The 15,287-nt window shown below is 44.2% G+C and overlaps 1 protein-coding gene across 6 annotated transcripts in view; it reads left to right on the top strand.

Annotated features, from left to right (window-relative positions):
• The first annotated feature begins 466 nt into the window (after positions 1 to 466).
• The window catches only part of CGN (cingulin), a 66,379-nt gene continuing 51,558 nt past the window's right edge, over positions 467 to 15,287 (top strand). For all 6 annotated transcript variants that reach the window (XM_073322423.1, XM_073322426.1, XM_073322424.1 and 3 more), the window contains exon 1: positions 467 to 550. The gene's annotated coding sequence lies outside the window, so the exon portion shown is untranslated. The remainder of the gene's footprint in view (positions 551 to 15,287) is intronic.

Genomic DNA, 15,287 nt, shown 5'->3' with positions numbered 1-15,287 from the left:
GAGCGGGGGGGGTTGCCCAGGCCTGGGGGGGCTGATCAGGGTGGGGGGGGACACTGAGGGAGCGGGGGGGGGGTTGCCCAGGCTTGAGGGGGGCACTGGGGGACGTGCAATGGGTGGGGAGGCTGATCAGGGTGGGGGGGACACTGAGGGGGGCTACCCAGGTCGGGGGGGAGGCTGCTCAAGCCAGAGGGGCGCTAGCTCGGGAGGAGCCTCGTGAGGCGGGGGGGGGGGGGCTGCGCGGGGCGGGGCTTGTTGCGAACGCGTCCTTCGAACCTCACCCTCGCCAAGATGGCGGCGCGCCCCCTCTCTCCTTGGGGGAGTCACATGACCTCTCCTGCCCCCCGGGCCCCCGCGAGCTGGCCGCGGGCCAACGGGGGCGGGGGTGGCGCGCAGTAGGGGCGTGGCTGTCTCACCGCGGAGGGGAGGGGGGCGGGTCTGGCCGGAGCCCGGGCCAATGGCAGGGGCCGGGGGCGGGGCCTGGGCGAAGGTAACAGGTTGCGGTGGGGCGCGGAGGTGAGGAGCGCTCGCGGCGGGGAGCGGCCTGGGCACGGTGAGTGCGGGGCCCCCTGCCCCTGTGGGGCGTTGCCTTCCTCCGCAGCTACGGTTTCTATAGGGGCTCTGCCCCCTGGGACCCGCCCTGCCCCTAGAGGGGGCTGCCTTCCCCTATAGCTGCTGCTCCTATAGGCGCTTGCCTGCCCAAGGGGCCTCCCTGCCTCCTGGGGACCTGCTGGTTCCCTATAGTGACCCCGTGTCCCACAGGGCTTCCCTGTACAGGGATTCTCTTCTCTTCGGGACCCGCTCTCCCCATATAGCACCCGCCCCCATCATGACTGCCCCTATAGGGAGCTCCCCTCTGTGGTGGCTGCCTGTATAAGGACTCTTCCCCTGGGGACCCATACTCCCTCTATAGTGACTTCTCCTATTAGGAGCTCCCTCCTATAGCATGTGCCCCTAGAACAGCCCTTCATCCTTTGGTGGGAAACCCCTAATTCTCCGTGATGTGCATGTGCTTACCTCCCTCCCCCAACACACGCACCTTCCCCTGCCCCATAAGACACCCCCCCCCTCCCCTGGTGTGTCCTCCCTCCTCGTATAGGGCTCCCTCTTGTTGTGTCCCTGTTCTAGTTACTCTCCCTAGGAAGAGACACCCGCTTCACCCTTCCCAAGCCCCAGCTTCTCCCCATTATTCCCCGAGAAGCATCATCATCCACTGAGGTTTTCCCACCCAGATTAAGTCCCGCTGGAGAGTGTGTGTATAACACCACAGATGTGTTACAAGGCTTGTGACAGCAGCTGGAGATTGGGGGTGGGGGGGAAATTGACTGGCTTGAGGGAGTGGGAGGTATCTGGAGCCCTTCACCCCCAGGACACCTGCTCAAATCCAGCCCAGGCTGGAAGTGACTAGAAGCCATGGCCATTCAGTGGCCCTTGTGTTACGGGCTTTCCGTCCAGTTCCTAGCGGCCAGGTACTTAGCAAAGTTGCCATCCTGGATGGCCACAACAGGCTGCTGTGTTAGTAGCCTCAGCAGAGAGGCTGCATGAGACATGGAGACTGAACTTGAGGGCCCGCACGAGGGTCTGTCTGCTGGTGAGGCCCGTTGGCAGGGATTCTGGCTGAAGCCCCGGCTACTTCCACACAGCTTGGCCCTGATCGGTGGCTAAACGGGGACTTCGGACTCCGGGTTTGTCAGGATGAAAGATATGAGCAGCATTAAATCACCATGACCTAAAGCAAACAAATAGCCCCATGCCCAGTAGAAAAATGTAATCTAACCAGTTACTAGTAGCTGAGTTAAAATCCCAACTTAATTGTGGGTAGTACCGTTCTCCAAGCGGTGGTGAGCAAATGGTCTGTGGCCCCCTACTTGTAGACCTGTGTGTATCTTCTCATGCTGAATTGAATATAATCTCTTGTGACGCTGACCTGGACACTGTTGCGTTCCCTCTGTAGAGGGACACAGTAAGAACGCACAAGAATCCTTTCCCTGTGTCGCTGACAATACCTGAAATGATTAAAATCCAAAGGGTCCTTAAAATTGCACGTGCAGTTTGCTAGTGTTCAGGCTGCATCCCTCCTCTCCCCTCCCCAAGCTGATCGAAACTCCAGCAAACATTGAAACTCATTACTCAGTTTCACTCTCTGGTTCCCATGCATTCAGAACAATGCTGCTATTTCTGAGCGCCCCTCACCAGTCTCTTATGGTGTGTGTGATGGAAATACTTCACATCCAAACAAACTTTTCACTGAAGATGAAGGAACAAGATTAGGCTTTGTGAAAACTGTTGTGTAAACAAACCCTTAATGTCTCAGCCTGTTATACCTCACTGGACAGAAGAATTCTGTATTTATGGCAGTTGCCATGTAAAGCAAATGAGAACTTCTGTTTTAGCTGCTCTAATGGAGGGTGATTGTAATTAATTAGGAGTTGGCAATGAACTTTTTGCACTAGTAATTGTATTGTAAATGTTTAAGTGTTTAGTAGCTCAGTTCTCACAAAGTGAGTTTCCCTCTAAGAGCTAAGTGCCACTGGCCTAAACATAGAAGCTGTGTGTAACTGCATGACAAGTGAATGGTTGGAGTTGTCCAGTTTAATCTTTCTGCTTATCTTTTCTTCCCCCCCCACCCCCCCAAAACCAAAACCAAAACCAAACTCTTGACTGTACTAAGTGCTGAGATAATCCTAACTTGACATGAGTCATTGTCTTGTTTTATGCGAAGACTCCTGGTGAGGTCTCAAATTGCAGGGAAGGAGGGGATAAATGTCTTCAGGGGAAGCCTTGATTTGAAAAAGTGTCTTGGACCCAGCAAATTTTGTGAATTTTGATTCAGTTTGCCTTACTATCTTAAAGCGCTATAATTTGGGTTTCACCTCTGGTTGCAGAATTTGTGTAATGCAGCATCTTTAAAATTTAATGTGCAGTTTCTTACACTGCTCTACCCTGCCCTTCTTTAACATTCATTCTGAAGGATGGTATTTTTACCAGTAAGTTTGTTTTTTGTTTTTTTTTCTTCAATCAGAAGAAAAATCTGAGCCCTAGATTATTTATTTATTTATTTACACTCAGCAGCTGATTACAACGTGAATACTATGCTGGGATTCTTTTAATCTTTATAGGCTTGAGGCTTTTTAAAAGACAATTCCTTCCCATTGTGTTAATACATTAGGTTCAGCTATCTGTGCCATGCCTGTATTGTTCTCATACTACATCTTGTGGCATTTATTTTGTAGCTGTGTAAAAAGATGTCCTGACAGGGCACTTTAAAAATACAATCCATTCACAAACCAAAAGAGATAGGTGTCTTTGCAGAATGATTGTTTCTGTGGAATGGCTGTCTGCTCCCAAGTGTGTGTTTCCAAACCATGATTTACAGATTGCTCGGGCTTAAAATCTTGTAATCTTTTAATTTATTGTGTTCCATTTCTGTCAAGGACCTTCAGTTAAGAAACTGTGCTGAAGGATGACATATTCCATCATGTAGTCCTGTTCTGTCTAATTAGACTGCACCCTTCAGCATGGGATCTGTTTGTTTATACACAATAATTAGGAATATAGGGCTCTTGCTTATGTAATAAAACAGTGCTCCTGTCAAGGGTTTTATTACTGCCACAAACCCCAGTTGATGGCGTGAGTTGTTGGGGAATTTTTCACCTCTAAGAGGAGAGGGGATGGATGGCTTAGTGATGAAGGTAGTGGGTAGGACTCGAGACATTTGGGTTTAGTTCGTGCTGTGCCACTGACTTCCTATGTGATGCTGGGCAAGTTGCTTAGTCTTGTGCATAGGACCTCCTAGGGATAATAACCCTTCCTCTGTCTTGATTGTGAACTCCTTGGGGGAGGGGAGTGTCTCTAATTATAGAGCTACATCACACTTAGCACAGGGGGGTTCTGATCTCTGTTGGGACTTTGAAGGTTTACCATCATAAAACAATAATACTAACATATTTAAAATGTGTTTCTCTTTAAAAGAAAAACTACTCCCTAGTCTCCTATCACATTTGCTGGTATCTAGAGGCTGAGAGTGGGATTATGTGATGCATCATGGAAGGCAGTGTGGCTTAGTGGGTAGTTCATTGCACTGTCACTCAGGAGACGGCGTTTCAATTCTTGGCTCTGCCACTGGTTTGCTGGGTGACCTTGGGCAAGTCACTTCCTGTCCCTGTGCCTCGATACTCCTTTCCGTAAAGTGGAGATAATGTTGCTGATCTCCTTTGTAAAGCACTTTTGAGATCTACTGACAACAAGAGCTATATAAGAGCTAGGAATTGTCATAATCCAATACCACAATATTATTTCCTGACCCGGGAGGCAGAGAGACAGAAAGAGAGAGGACTGGGATCCAATCCTGCAAGATGCTAAGTGCCTTTAACTCTTACCCAAGCCAATGGTGTATTTTTTTTTATTTTAATTCAGTCCATTCTCTCTGTGGACAGTGCACTTGGTTTTCTTCCCCCGCTGCCCCAGAGATAGAATCCTGCTGTGTCCTTCATTCCCTAGTCACTTGCCGGGTTTGTTTCCACAGTTCAGATATCCCTTCCACTCCTGCCTCCAGCTCCAAGGAAGGAGAATGTGCTGCTGGTTGTTGTCATTCTTGTTTGGCTACTGAAGTCAGACATCAAACCGACTGATCCGGAGTAATGTGCAGTGTTGAAAGTTGGTTAGACTGTGCTTCATGCTTGGGCAGCTATTTCAAATTTGTGGGGGGGGGGGGGGTGGAGGGTGAGAAAACCTGGATTTGTGCTGGAAATGGCCCACCTGATGATCACTTTAGATAAGCTATTACCAGCAGGACAGTGGGGTGGGAGGAGATATTGTTTCATATTCTCTGTGTATATATAAAGTCTGCTGCAGTTTCCACGGTATGCATCCGATGAAGTGAGCTGTAGCTCACGAAAGCTTATGCTCAAATAAATTGGTTAGTCTCTAAGGTGCCACAAGTACTCCTTTTCTTATTTCAAAGCGGGCATCTCCCTTCGCTTCTTCCCTTTTTACATAATGCTTTTAAATTGGCCCTCGGCATCTGTGTTCAATAATAACTCTTTATCTTTAGGCTAATTTAGCAACCTTCGTTTTAGAATACATTAACAGGTTGGTTGTGGAGATTTCTTTTTCTTCATTTCACCCCCTCCCCTCCAACCAGTTGGTCTGGTTTTGAATAGGCTCTGTTTCTGTTTAAAGAGTTCTAGTAGAGTAAAGTGCTGTTCGTGTGGCTATTCCTGTTGACAATTCTTTGTCACTTAGGAGAACACATGATAATTATGGGGCTAAGAGTTACTTGCAGGATCTCTCTTGGGCCTCAAGGCCTTGATTGATCGATTGAAAAAACTAACTGGTCTGTGTATTGGTTACTTTCCCCTTAATCTTAATATACTGCAGTGTAGTTGCTTCCTATTGTGGTAGCACATCTTGGGTGCTAGGAGCTGTACAAACATAAGAAGAGAGAGAAATTAATTCTCTACTGCCCTGCACATTGCCAAGTGAATTACAAATGCTATAAAGGGTAGTATTTATATGTGTATTTTGCTGTGGTGTGACTGATTAAAAAGTGTAGGGCATTGGAGAATAGGATTCTGAGTCATTGTGCCAAAGGGCTTATAATCCAATGACCTGGTGCTGAAATGTTTGCTTGATAATTGCAAAGTAATGCACACTGGAAAACATAATCTCAGCTATACATTAGCTGTTGCCACTCAAGAAAGATCTTGGGAGTCATTGTGGATAGTTCTCTGAAAACATCTGTTCAATGTGTGACAGCAGTCAAAAAGGCTAACAGAATGTTAGGAACCATTAGGAAAGGGATGGATAATAAGACAGAAAATATCATCATAATGCCATGGTATGCCCACACCTTGAATATTGTGTGTGGTTCTGGTCTCCCCATCTCAAAAAAGATATATTAGAATTGGGGAAAGATATAATACAGGTTTATTAAAATCATGAATAATGTGGAGAAAGTGAATAAGGAAGTGTTAGTTATCCCTTTACATAACTCAAGAACCGGGGGTCACACAATGAAATTAATAGGCTGCATAACAAACAAAAGGAAGTATTTCTTCACCCAGCACATGGTTAACCTGTGGAACTTGTTGCCAGGGGGCGTTGTGAAGGCCAAAAGTATAAATGGGTTTAAAAAAGCATTAGCTAAATTAATTGAGGATGGGTCCATCGATGGCTATTAGCCAAGTTGGTCAGGGATGCAACCCCATGCTCTTGGTATCCCTAAGCCTCTGATGGCCAGATGCTGGGACCAGGGCGCCAAGGGATGGATCACTTTATAATTGCTCTGTTCTGTCCATTTCCTCTGAAGCACGTGGCATTGGCCACTGTTGGAAGAGAGGATGCTGGGCTAGAAGGACCCATTGGTCTGACCCAGTAAGGCCATTCTCGTGGGTTGAGTAGCCCATTGACATCTGTAGGGCTTTTCATGGATTACAGTGCTGCTCACCGTGACCCTCAATATGCAAACAGGCAAACAATATACAAGTAAAACATTCAAAATGCTGTCAAGGTATGTGTCATGTTGCTGGTATAGGTTGAAATTTTCAGAACCACTTAAGTGACTTGGGCCCCGAATGTTGCTGAAAGTCAAGGGGCTCTTAGATCATGGGTACAATTTTCAGATTTATGAACTATCTGTCTTTCTTAGATATTCCTACATGTTTTTTAAAAAATGGAAAAATCCCCCACACATACCATGTGTGATTTTTTAAAAGTCCTTAGACTACTAACTGGAAAAATAAAGCGTTATGAGAAAAACAGCTGATTTGGTTTTGCTTTTCATCATGTTTTAGTCTGAACAGTAATGATCCAGGACAGGTGTTAGTTTCAGTCTCTGATACTCATGCACTAACACAATGGTTTTTAACCTTTTTTTCGTTTGTGGACCCCTAAACATTTTCAAAGGGAGATGTAGTCTGTGGACTACAGGTTGAAAACCACTGCATTAGCACAGGTTTCAGAGTAACAGCCGTGTTAGTCTGTATTCGCAAAAAAGAAAAGGAGTACTTGTGACACCTTAGAGACGAACCAATTTATTTGAGCATAAGCTTTCGTGAGCTACAGCTCACTTCGTCGGATGCATACTGTGGAAAGTATAGAAGATCTTTTTATACACTCAAAGCATGAAAAAATGGGTGTTTACCACTACAAAAGGTTTTCTCTCCCCCCACCCCACTCTCCTGCTGGTAATAGCTTATCTTATGCTGGAAATGGCCCAACTTGATTATCATACACATTGTAAGGAGAGTGATCACTTTAGATAAGCTATTACCAGCAGGAGAGTGGGGTGGGGGGGAGAGAAAACCTTTTGTAGTGGTAAACACCATTTTTTCATGCTTTGTGTGTATAAAAAGATCTTCTATACTTTCCACAGTATGCATCCGACGAAGTGAGCTGTAGCTCACGAAAGCTTATGCTCAAATAAATTGGTTAGTCTCTAAGGTGCCACAAGTACTCCTTTTCTTTTTGCATTAGCACAAATGCTGTCATGTTCGTTTTGGGTTGCAGGCTCTTCAGGCGACTTTCTAACTCCAAACAAAAGTGCTTGAAATAATAAAAAGAAGTGTATTATGGAACATCATTTTTTGGGGGGGAGGAGGGGATTGAATTTCCTAATATAATTTTAAAGATTATTCTAGGTCTGACTACTTTCCCTCACTCTTTTGCATTTGTTTTAAAACGAAGGGGTTAACTTTCAGAAAGGCCAAATCCCCGAACACCAAACCAGCGACATGCACATTAGTATTCTAAAATACCTTGGCACTGTACTGGAAAAACAGCCAGGTGCAGATTCATTACATGTTCTGAGGAGCAGTTCTTTACTCCAGTATTTATGTCCGCCATTAAATATTTACTGGTGGGTCTGTGTGAATCTGAATAACTGTTTTCAGAAGCACGATTTGTTTTGAAATTGACAAATGGAAGATTAACAGGAACAGAAATCTGTGGGAATTTTGACATGATGCAATTCATGTAACAGTTTGTTTTATTTTACTATTAAGTTAAATATTTATTTCTTAAATCTGGCATCTCACACGTATCTAGGATGTTGGAATTAGTCTTTCTAACTGTGCATACCTAGGCAGGAAGTATCTGAAGAGCGACTATTTGGAGTATTAACTACTTATGGCTCCAGGCCCTGTTTGAGCAAAGCTTTTAAAGACATTTTAAAGACAATCCTACCAACTTCAAAGCTTTTGCTGAACAGGGGCCCAAACCAGGACTGCTCTCATGTATGTGGTTATCTTTATGCACAAGTCTCTGTAGGATCAGGTTCTAAATCAATAAGGAAATCATGTTTGGGTTTAAAAAACCCTGCATTTTCTCTGTCTTGCAATTCAGATATTCCAGCATCAGGCAAGTGACCAATCTATTTCCATATTTTGGGATCAATCTTCACTATCCAGGTTGAATGAAATGCAGAAAATGGGTAAAAAGAACAAACGGGGACTACTAAATTTGGCTTCTTAAAATCCAGCTAGTATAAGGCAGTGTGGATTGATTTCAAGGAAAACCTTGATTTAACTCATAAATTTTAATCAGCTTTTCTATTTGTACTTCAGTTATTTTCTAAAGAATATTGGTTGATATAACCATTAAAATAATGTTGATTTACTACTAAATAGTATCTTTGCACTAGATTTGGTACAATTTTTTGCTCTCTAGGAGAGTATACTATAAATAGATACATTTATATAAGCAATAATATAGCTTAATATTTTCAGATTCTTGTACGTGTTAATGTGTTAGAAAATAGTGAATGATATATTTACTAAATTAACTTTTGCTCGTGATGTGGGTCAAGCTGCGTTAGGATGGTAACGGTAATTTAAAGAGACAAAACACCATATTTATCTTTTTAACTTAAATATTTTAAGAGATTATAACAAGATTAGACCGTAATATATTTTGTATTAAATTCAGTTTTCATTTTAAACAGGTTTATTTTTAAAAATAAAAAACTTATAATTTAAATAAAGTTAAAAAAAAAAAATCTCCCAGCCTACCCTGTCGTAGGGTAAAATTTTCAAAAGAACCAGAGTCCCATTTTTAAAAGTGACTTCAGGATACGTCTACACTGCAGTAGCACGGTCACTTAATTCTGTAGCAAATCTACCCCCTTTCAAAATGGTAGGTAGGTCTTGGGGCTCTGAAGTGTCACTGAAAGTCAGTGGGGCTTAGGCCTGGTCTATACTTAAAAGTTAGATCGACCTAGTTACATCACTCAGGGCTGTGAAAAATTTTGTGACCTGAGCGCTGTAGTAAGATCAACCTAACAACTGGTGTAGACGCATCAAGGTCAACAGAAGAATTCTTCCATTGACCTAGCTTGCGCCTTTCAGAGAGGAGGATTAACTGAGCTGACAGGAAAAACACCTTCCAATGGTGTAGCAAGTGTCTACGCTACGGTGGCATAGCTGCCACTGTAACAGCTGTAATGTAGACATACCCGTGGGCTCCTAATCACCTGGGTCCTTTTGAAAATTTAACCCATAATCTAAAATGGTGGTAGCTTCTTAGCACCTCCTTTTTACAATTGATTTGTAATTTGCCAGTGTCTTAGTCACTATTTTCTTTTGTGGGGGGAGGGACTTTTCCAATTCCTATTAAGGATTGCTTAATAAATTATACTGGTATAACTCTTATTCTGGAATAAGAGGGTATCCTTTCAGTTTATGTCATTTGGGAAGGGATTTGAACCTAAACTGGTGGTGGGAAAGCCACTCTTCTGGAATAAGTGTGTTCACATGGTGGATTCTACTGGTAAAACTTCCCTGTGTAGACAAGCCCTAAATGAAACAGCACACGTCCCATTGACTTCTCAAAGGGTATGTCTATACTACCCGCTGGATTGGCGGGCAGCAATCGATTCAGCTGGGGTCAATTTATCGCATCTAGTCTAGACGTGATAAATCGACTCCTGAGCGCTCTCCCATCGACTCCTGTACTCCAGCGCTGCGAGAGGCGCAGGCGGAATCGATGGGGGAGTGGCAGCAGTCGACTCACCCCAGTGAGGACACTGCGGTGAGTAGATCTAAGTACGTTGACTTCGGCTACGTTATTCACGTAGCTGAAGTTGCAAAACTTAGATCGATTCCCTTCCTTCCGCCCCGCCGCCATGTATACCAGGCCACAGTCACATAAGCCTTTTCAAAAGTCACTCCAAAATACCAGCATACCTATGGCCGATGCTTCATTGGAAACTTTTTCGGTGTAAAGAATGTATCTATTATGGCTTCCTCTGGTAGAGTTTTTATGTCCCTGCCCCCTCTTGTAAGGGTTAGCATTTCAATAAGCTTCTTAACCATTTTTTTTTCTTTAACATAATAACGGAGGCTTTTTTCCACCTGCTTAATAAGTTATGCGTAGGCATAAATAAAACAGTTTGCAGCAAAATCATCGTAGCTTGCCTCCTGTATAGGAGGGGGACTGCAGCTGTAGAAGCATGTTTTCTGGACGGCGAAAAATGTTGCATAGCTGCTTAGACATCTCCTCCTGCATTCGCTGGAAAGGTAGGAATTGGTCCTGGGTGTCTGGCTGGTGAATCTTGCCCATATGCTCAGGGTTCAGCTGATTGAAATCTTTGGGGTCAGGAAGGAATTTTCCTACAGGCCAGTTTGGCAGAGGCCCTGGAGGTTTTTAGCCTTCCTCTGTAGCATGGGGCATGGGTCACTTGCTGGAGGATTCTCTGCTCCTTGAAAGGTTTCAGAGTAACAGCCGTGTTAGTCTGTATTCGCAAAAAGAAAAGGAGTACTTGTGGCACCTTAGAGACTAACCAATTTATATGAGCATAAGCCAAAGTCTGCGATACAACCGCATTTGCTCCAACCCCTCAGACAAACACCTACAAGATCTCTATCAAGCATTCTTACAACTACAATACCCACCTGCGGAAGTGAAGAAACAGATTGACAGAGCCAGAAGAGTTCCCAGAAGTCACCTACTACAGGACAGGCCTAACAAAGAAAATAACAGAACGCCACTAGCCGTCACCTTCAGCCCCCAACTAAAACCCCTCCAACGCATTATTAAGGATCTACGAGACAGGCCAGTCCTTGCCTACAGACAGCCCCCCAACCTGAAGCAAATACCACACAACAGAACCACTAACCCAGGAACCTATCCTTGTAACAAAGCCCGTTGCCAACTGTGCCCACATATCTATTCAGGGGACACCATCACAGGGCCTAATCACATCAGCCACACTATCAGAGGCTCGTTCACCTGCACATCCACCAATGTGATATATGCCATCATATGCCAGCAATGCCCCTCTGCCATGTACATTGGTCAAACTGGACAGTCTCTACGTAAAAGAATAAATGGACACAAATCAGATGTCAAGAATTATAACATTCATAAACCAGTCGGAGAACACTTCAGTCTCTCTGGTCACGGAATCACAGACGTGAAGGTCGCTATCTTACAACCAAAAAAACTTCAAATCCTGACTCCAGCGAGAAACTGCTGAATTGGAATTCATTTGCAAATTGGATACTATTAATTTAGGCTTAAATAGAGACTTGGAGTGGCTAAGTCATTATGCAAGGTAGCCTATTTTCCCTTGTTTTTTCCTACCCTCCCCACCCCTCCCCCCCAACGTTCTGGTTAAACTTGGATTTGTGCTGGAAATGGCCCACCTTGATTATCATGCACATTGTAGGGAGATTTCGGAGTAACAGCCCTGTTAGTCTGTATTCGCAAAAAGAAAGAGTACTTGTGGCACCTTAGAGACTAACCAATTTATTTGAAAAAAGAAAAGGAGGACTTGTGGCACCTTAGAGACTAACCAATTTATTAGAGCATAAGCTTTCGTGAGCTACAGCTCACTTCCTCAGATGCATATCGTGGAAACTGCAGCAGGCTTTATATATACACAGAGAATATGAAACAATATCTCCTCCCACCCCACTGTCCTGCTGGTAATAGCTTATCTAAAGTGATTTCCAGCACAAATCCAGGTTTTCTCACCCTCCACCCCCCCACACAAATTCACTCTCCTGCTGGTGATAGCCCATCCAAAGTGACAACTCTTTACACAATGTGCATGACAATCAAGCTGGGCTATTTCCTGCATAAATCCAGGTTCTCACATCCCCCCCACCCCCATACACACACAAACTCACTCTCCTGCTGGTAATAGCTCATCCAAACTGAGCACTCTTCAAGTTAAAATCCAAGTTAAACCAGAACATCTGGGGGGGGGGGTAGGAAAAAACAAGAGGAAACAGGCTACCTTGCATAATGACTTAGCCACTCCAAGTCTCTATTTAAGCCTAAATTAATAGTATCCAATTTGCAAATGAATTCCAATTCAGCAGTTTCTCGCTGGAGTCTGGATTTGAAGTTTTTTTGTTTTAAGATAGCGACCTTCATGTCTGTGATTGCGTGACCAGAGAGATTGAAGTGTTCTCCGACTGGTTTATGAATGTTATAATTCTTGACATCTGATTTGTGTCCATTTATTCTTTTACGTAGAGACTGTCCAGTTTGACCAATGTACATGGCAGAGGGGCATTGCTGGCACATGATGGCATATATCACATTGGTGGATGTGCAGGTGAACGAGCCTCTGATAGTGTGGCTGATGTTATTAGGCCCTGTGATGGTGTCCCCTGAATAGATATGTGGGCACAGTTGGCAACGGGCTTTGTTGCAAGGATAAGTTTCTGGGTTAGTGGTTCTGTTGTGTGGTATGTGGTTGTTGGTGAGTATTTGCTTCAGGTTGCGGGGCTGTCTGTAGGCAAGGACTGGCCTGTCTCCCAAGATTTGTGAGAGTGTTGGGTCATCCTTTAGGATAGGTTGTAAATTTATTTGAGCAGAAGTAGCTGTAGCTCACGAAAACTTATGCTCAAATAAATTGGTTGGTCTCTAAGGTGCCACAAGTACTCTTTCTTTTTGCGAATACAGACTAACAGGGCTGTTACTCCGAAATCTCCCTACAATGTGCATGATAATCAAGGTGGGCCATTTCCAGCACAAATCCAAGTTTAACCAGAACGTCGGGGGGGGGGGGGGGAGGGTAGGAAAAAACAAGGTATTCCTTTTCTTATTGTAGGGAGAGTGGTCACTTTGGATAAGCTATTACCAGCAGGAGAGTGAGTTAGTATGTGTGGTTTTTGGAAGGGGGGGTTGAGAAAACCTGGATTTGTGCTGGAAATGGCCCACCTTGATTATCATACACATTGTAAGGAGAGTGATCACTTTAGATAAGCTATTACCAGCAGGAGAGTGGGATGGGAGGAGGTATTGTTTCATGGTCTCTGTGTATATAATGTCTTCTGCAGTTTCCACAGTATGCATCCGATGAAGTGAGCTGTAGCTCACAAAAGCTTATGCTCAAATAAATTGGTTGGTCTCTAAGGTGCCACAAGTACTCCTTTTCTTTCTGCTCCTTGAAGTCTTTAAACCACGATTTGAGGACTTCAATAGCTCAGGCATAGGTAATAGGTTTTTCGCAGGAGTGGTGGGTGAAATTCTGTGGCCTGCGTTGTGCAGGAGGTCAGACTAGATGATCATAATGGTCTCTTCTGACCTAAATATCTATGAATGTGGCATCAAAGATACTTTTACTGTCAATTAATAAATCAGAAGCATTAAAATGTGTTTAGTTGGCTTGTGGGACAGTGTGTAGGGAATATGAAGTGAAACTAGAGGTTAGGGGAAACTTTTCCATTATCTTGGTGGTTGATCATTAACTATGGACTCTTTTTTTTTTTTCTTCCTTGCTTGTGGGATGAAAGAGCTGCGTTGTTAGATGCGTATGCACGTTTTGAGATTCCTTTGCATCTAGTCTCACCTGCAGATCTCAAATGCATTTTTATAATGTTAGTGTTATCCTCATTCTCAGATTGGGGGTGGGGGTGAACTGAGGGTGTGTTTACACTGCAATGAAGCACCTGTGCCAGGCCCATATCAGCTGACTCTGGTCTGGCCTGGGCTGTGGGGCTATATAACGACAGTGTTGACACTTGGGTTTCAGTCCAAGCCCCAAGGCCTACACTGCAATTTTATAACCCTACAGCCAGCCCAAGTCAGCTGATACGGGCCAGGCGCAGGTGTTTTATTGCCGAATAAACCTACCCTGAGATGCAGAGAGGAAGAGAAAAGGAGTACCTGTGGCACCTTAGAGACTAACAGATTTATTTAGCATAAGCTTTCGTGAGCGACAGCTCACTTCATCGGATGCATACAGTGGAAAGTGAGCTGTCGCTCACAAAAGCTTATGCTCAGATAAATCTGTTAGTCTCTAAGGTGCCACAAGTCCTCCTTTTCTTTTTCCGGATACAGACTAACATGGCTGCTACTCTGAAACCTGTCATTAAGAGAGGAAGAGACTTGCCCAAGGCCACCCAGCAAGTTGATGGGGATAGAACCCAAGAATCCTGACTTCCAGGCCTGCCAATGCAATGCGTCTTCTAATCTTGTGACAACTAGGGGGTGCAGCAGGGGGAAACTGCTACGTAGAATTTCTCTTGTCCCCTCTATAGCCATTGAATGTGAAATAACAAGGCACTGTAGCCCTAGTTTCTCCCAAACAGGCTATAGTTTCTTTCTTAACAAAGAGAAGAGAGAGTGCCTCTAAAACGATACATTTAATAAGCATTGGTTAATAAGGAAAACCTTCTCTATTGTCAAGAAGGAAAACGGACATATTTGTCTTCCTGTGGAGTACGTGTCTTGCCTTTTAATCATTATTTACCTTTCACTGCCGAAAGTTGTGCAATGGCTGCGAAGTGGGTTGTATACCTGAGATTCCATTCTGTCTGCAGCACCTGCAGGCAAATCCTGTGTGACGTTGGAATGCTGCATGGTGCTGACTCATTTCGAGTACTTTTTTGGGGTTTTTTTTTGTTAAACTCTCTCATGGTTCTGACCTCTTGGCTAGCACACACTTCAAGGAATGGCCACAAGTTCTAGTCACCGATTCTACAGTGTTTTCCACCTTGCACATTTTAAATGTGGTATGTGATGCAGTTTTTTTGTGTGGCCCTAAGATCACTCATACCTTTGGAATGAAGGGTGGCTACTTTTCTGACACCACGCTCTGTCTGTGCAGGTATATGCTGGGAAAAGGCTGTGTAGAATAGGGCCAGGTCTCATGTGATATGTGTAGACAACTGTATCTAAACATGTGACAGCAAATTTCAGATGGATTGCAATTCTTGTGGGCCCACACTGGAAGTGGCTTAAAACTTTGTGGAAGGTAACAGGAGGAAATAGTAACCATTTCTTTCCATTGTGCTAGTTAAAATAGGAGGGTATATCTCAGTGATGTCACTCTGGGT

This window comes from Lepidochelys kempii, chromosome 24, assembly GCF_965140265.1.
Source record: "Lepidochelys kempii isolate rLepKem1 chromosome 24, rLepKem1.hap2, whole genome shotgun sequence".
Taxonomy (NCBI): domain Eukaryota; kingdom Metazoa; phylum Chordata; order Testudines; family Cheloniidae; genus Lepidochelys; species Lepidochelys kempii.
This window is presented reverse-complemented; position numbering and strand designations above follow the sequence as displayed.